The sequence below is a fragment of the Leptonychotes weddellii genome, chromosome 5 (assembly GCF_054177405.1).
Source record: "Leptonychotes weddellii isolate Sample4059 chromosome 5, ASM5417740v2, whole genome shotgun sequence".
NCBI classification, from domain to species: Eukaryota; Metazoa; Chordata; class Mammalia; order Carnivora; family Phocidae; genus Leptonychotes; species Leptonychotes weddellii.
In genome coordinates this window covers 4,105,591-4,111,421 of record NC_138373.1, presented here as the reverse complement: position 1 = coordinate 4,111,421, position 5,831 = coordinate 4,105,591, and positions in this window count along the sequence as shown.

The following is a 5,831-nucleotide window of genomic DNA, read 5'->3' as shown; positions in this document are numbered from 1 at the left end:
TGAGGCTGTGTGCAGTTTTCGCTTTGTATTTTTTTTTATAAATTATGTCTTTAATTATATCTGACTAGCCCGAACATATTTATTTAGGTTCTTGCCGTATTGTTCCATAGGCTTAATTTGTATCATGCTTTGGTAAATTTGGTGACTGCCCTTCTTGGCATTAGATCTCTTCATATTTTGGAAACTTACTTTGCAAGCAGGCCCATGTTGAGTAGGAGGGTTTTTCTTTGTTTCTTTGGGTCATGTTTGGGTTTCATTCTCTCTCTCCCCCTGTCCAGAAGTCCAGCAGTTGTTGGTTACCTCCATGGTAACCGAGAAATGTGGTAACAGTGCTCTGAGGTTGCTGCTCCATGAGGACACCAGGCACGCTGCGGCCCAGGGAAGGAGGCCTCCTGGTCAGGAAGCTGAATCTCAGTCCCCTTCGCCCACCTCCCTAGGTCCTCAGCTCCCTGTAATCCACAGTCCTCAGCAGCAGGTGGGCAGCCCTCGTTCCCAGCTCTGTTTCACCCCATGAACCTGCCTCAGGTCCTCTTCTCACCAGAAGGCTTTACAGTGTCCTTTCCCCCCAAGAGCTGAGCCCCCAGCACCTCCTGCTCACTTCCAAACCTAGAGCCCATGAGGCCTTTTCTCTCACCACTCACATTGCTTCTGCTCATTTTTGATCCAAAGAGATGTTCACTTTGCTTTTGGATCCTGGCTCTGTCTTTTTAATTATCTGTTGACAACTTTTACCTTTCATTGCTATGTGATTGAAACAAGGAGTATGTTGGATGCAACCTTGATGTGCTATCTCACCCAGATTGATATCACTTTTATTACTTCCCTTTAACTTTGTTCTCTTTGCCCTCCCTAGTTGTCCACTCTGTATCCATTCTCCCCTTCCTTTGCTCTAAGAAAATCTCTGTACCGCTGGGGGTGCCGATGTGCCCCAATGACATTTCCCAGCCTCCTCTGTAGATAGAAATGGCCAATTGAACGTAAGGAAAAGATAATTATGTGGGGCTTCCAGGAAAGTTCTTTAAAAGGGCCTGATTCAGTTGGGAGGTATATCTTTTTGCCCTTTGATCTTTCTTTTCTTGTACCTGGAATGCAGATGTGATGGGTAGAGGTCAGCTGCCATCTTGAGACAAAGAAGTCACTTCAAGGATGGAAGCCACATGCTGAGAATGGCTGAGCAGAGAAGCAACAAGAACCTGGGTTCTTGACCAAGGTGGGCTGGTCACTGGAGATGTAACCAAGGTCCTGCCCCAGGAATTATCCAGTTAGGATGACTAACATCTGCTGCTGTCAGAAGCAATTTCTCAATAGACCCTCTGTATTTGCATCGTTCCCTGAAGATTCAAAGTCCCAGGTAGAAGCATGTGATTGGCTGGGCTTGGGTCAGGGGCACATTTCCCAGCTGCCAGGAGGTTAAGAATACCTGGCCCCTTTGGTATCTATAGGGGGACATAGGCACTGCTTCCCACTAAGACCCACACAGAGGATTCTTCCCTGGAGAGTCAGAAACCGTGGGTAACATCAACTGTACCCCTGTAGTAACTGATACATAGGGAAATCTCCAGCTGGAAATCCCTCCCCTTGATGAGGTAAGCTGCAGCTCATTTCTGTTCGCTCCCAGTGTAGATGTGGAAGAGAACACAGGGATAGTCTTGGGGCGTGGCCGGCATCCTGCCTTTCCAGGCTTTTCTTAATTCTCCGTTATCCAGGCTCTCTCTCTCCCCAAATCCGGGGGAAGCTCCTTTCTTTGATCCTGGTTTGAGGCTTTCTGGGCTTTAGCTCCACCTCATGTTGGCACTTCTCCCAGCTCCCATCCCAGACCTAGCCCTTTACAACATCCGATGCACATAGGCCCGGCTGTAGTGTTCCTTCAAGGACCTCCTTTCCAAATGATCAGCCCACTCTTAGAGGGTCTGGGCCAGGTGCAAGTCAGTTGAGAACAGTCCTAGGACCAGCCGTGCCTTCCTGAATCACTATGCCGAGATGCTGATTCTCATGTCCTGTCACCCTTTAGGATTTCTTTCCAGGCAGAGACGGCAACATGCAGGACAGGTGACAAAAATGTGAACTTGCTTAATTTCCACTTGTCATTCATGGAACTGGTGGCTGAGCATTGGACGGCCTGCAAAAAAACCAATGTTTTTGCTAGCACGATACTCAAAGCATCAGGGAGATGCACCCTCCTTTCCTCTGTCTGCCAAAACTTACACAAGTGCATCTAACTGGAAGGGCCTGATTCGAGTCCAGAACCCTAGCAGCAGGGAAGGCTGGGAAGTGCAGGAGTTAGCATTCCAGCAGGCAAACTTAGAAGGACATGAGAATGGGTACACATGCCCACTCACCAGCTCCTTCCCCCCTTCCATCAAGAGGGAACCCCACAGGAAGCTACTTGTTGACACCAGGATTTGGGTGTGTCACTGCCTGGTCCCCATGTTGTCCTGTGTCATCCAGGCACAGCTCCCAGACGCAGCCACCTGCCAAAGGCCAACAGACACTGTGATTTCCACGCACAGAAGGGGGCAACCAGATGGCTCTGGTCTGTTTTTGTGAATCATCTCAGGAGACTACGCATGTGCGCCATTCCAGTATCTTCTGGAAGTGTCATCAGAGCATCAAGGAACCTTAAATGAAAGGGGTCAGAACACATCTGTCCTCCTCCCATTGGGTGTTATTAACCACTTCACCTAGAGGCCATTCCTAATGCTCTGGATCCCCCCTCCGCCCCTGTAGAATTCCATGCAGATTCTTTATCTTTTTCTTTTTTATCGAGGTGAAACATACGTAGCATAAAACTAACCATTTTCAAGAGTACGGTTGAGTGGTATGTAGTACATTTACAATGTTGTATTATCACCACCCCTGTCAAGTTCCCAAACATTTCCATCGCTCCATTAAGTAGTCACTCCTGATTCTCCCTCCCCTGAGCCCCAGCCACATCTGAAGCTAGTGAGCCCCGTCCTAGGCTCTTTAGTTAAGACAATAATTTTCCATTTTTGGCTCCAGCTCATTTGAGCTGGATTCTGTACTTGCACCGGATAGAGTCCTAAATGGCAAAGCATCCCTCAGGTTCCAGCGTAAACATCTGTTTGTCCGACAGGTCTTCTGCTCCCCTAATTTAATTTAAATCGCTCTGTTCCACCGTCTTCTGGCAATGCGCGGTTCTCGCCTTCATAGTTCTTAGCACGAATTGCAGTATTACACGTGTTACTGGTTTAATGGCTGTCTCCTCCGTGGGCCAGTGCGATCCAACAAGGTAGGGACAGTTTGTTTTGTTCTCTTCCTCTGACTAGCACAGTGCTATAAAAACAATCTGTGCAATAAACATGCTCGGGGCAGGGGGGAATGGAGGGGAACAGGTGACATCTAGAGCTAAAGACATCAGGTCTGGAGTGGTCCCCAGCTAGTGACAACTCGCTATTGAGTTGGGGAGCCTCTCTGCCCACCTGAAACTTCCAAAGCCCCATACCTCCTCAGCCCCAAAGAAACAAACCCAGACTACCTTTTTAGAAACTCCTGACAAGAGACAAGACAAAAAGATGACAGGGACATTAAAATACCATTGATACAAATGTTTTTTTATCTGCTTGAACAATTAATACACACATATTATACAAATTCAAACATACTAGAAGGCATTTTAGTTTAGAGTGAAAATAAAAGGTTGAGTCTTTTGCTCATACCTACTCCCTAGTCACACCCACTTGCCATTCCCTTCCTGAAAGGCACCTACTGCCTATTGATCTCTTGTGTCCCAGAGCAACAATATGCATATTCAAATACGTATGTATTCCTACCTTTCTTTTTAAACAAATGCCGGAATACCAGACACAATGCTTTTATCCTTGTAACCTTATAACCTGAAGTTAGTTTCATATTAGCACAACGGGGATCTACCTCTTCATTTTAATGCTACATAGTTGCATTGTATGAATGTTGTTATTTATTCACTCAGTTCCCCTTGAATGGACACTTCAGATGCTCCCTGTCTTTTGCTACTACAACCAATGCTGGAAGCCGTACATGTCCTTTGCACACGCCTCTTAATATGATCAGTACGATAAATTCCTAGAATGGAATTGCTGTGTCAAAGGGTACATTGATTTTGAGTTTTGCCGAAGTGATTATAACATTGTATACTCTCATCAACAGCATGGGCCCCTGTTTTCCCAACAGGCTTGCCCCCGTATGTGTTACCAAACCTCTAGATCTCTGGCAACCTGATGGGTAAAACAGAAAGCCACTGTCTTAACTAAAAATTTTAAAATACCCCGCACAGAGAATATACTATAATGAACAACCGTGAACTTTTCATCCATATCCAGACTTGATGTTTTTCTATATTGCCTCAGAATTTTAATTTTGTTAGAAATACATGTTACAGGCGCAGCAAAACTCATATATGTATCCCTGTCTAATTTCATTCTCTTCCTTTCCCCTGTGGAAGTGATTGTCATTAATTTGCTGTTCATCGCTCCCGTGCATTATACTGCATATTTATGTCTAGAAAACAATATTTGTGAATGTTTTCAAACTGTATATATTAGTCATCAAATTCTGTGCATACATAACTGTGTTTAAATTGTATATATCACTGTACATAATATACATTTATAACACTATGAGTAACATATGCTAATTACATACTGCAGTCATATATAGTTATTTCAACTGTGTATATTATTCATCAAATTCATATATTTCAATTCATACAGAAAGAACATTAGATAAAATTCAACTAGAGCCAGAAGGGCTCTTAACCTTGTAAGGGTTATATAGCAAAGATTGATGCAAACATGATACTTAATGGAAAAATATCAGGTAGGTTTCTTTTAAAATTAGAAACAGATGTGTCCACCATCCTCTTACCATTTAACATAATACTGGAGTTTCCAAGGGAGGCAGTATAAGAATTACAATGGAATAAATTAAAATGTCATAGTTCTCAGATAACATGACCATCTCCCTAGAAAAACATAAGAATCCATTGCTAACAGATTAGAACTTATACAAGTGTTCATACAAGATCAACCTACAAATACCAACAGTGTTTCTCTACTGGCAATTTGAATAAATGGTTGTAGCATGCTTTTGGAGGGGATGACTTAATATTATAAAGATGTCAGTTGTCCCCCAAACTAATCCATAAATAATGCAATTTCAATAAAAATTTCGGTTGAGCTTTTTGAGGATCTTGATAAATTTCTGTAGGAGAAGAAGAGTAAAGAGGAGTTTACTTACCCAACCAATGATAAGAAAGCAAAAACTGTTTAGTAGACGATATTAGGGAAACTGGGTAATAATACTGAATCTCTACTTCACATCATATAAAGAAGTAGATGCCAGATACATTGAAGACCTAACTGCAAAGATAAAACCACAATATTAGTAGAAGAAAATGTAGGTGATATCTTTGTGACCTCGGGGTAGGAAAGGACTCAAAAAAAATTCCAATATCATAGCCACGAGGGAAATAATTGATGAAGTTGATTACTTCATAATTTATAACTTTTGCACTCTGAAGGACTCCAGAGATAAATAAATAGATATCAGAAGGGGAAAATATTTGCAGTATCTAAAATTCACAAGAGACTATCGTCTAAAATACTCAAGGAACTCCTATAAATAAAAGAAAAGATAACAGTTTAATGGGAAAGTGGGGATTTTTAACTTTATCCTGCTCAGAACCTATTTTGTAAATTGGTGTATGAACATATTTCCTAAGTCTGGAAAATTCTTAGCACGCTGTAATATTGCCTTTCCATCATTTTCTCTACTTTCCTCTGAATTCCTATTTGACTATTGGACTGCCTCAACAGACCATAATTAGCTCAAAG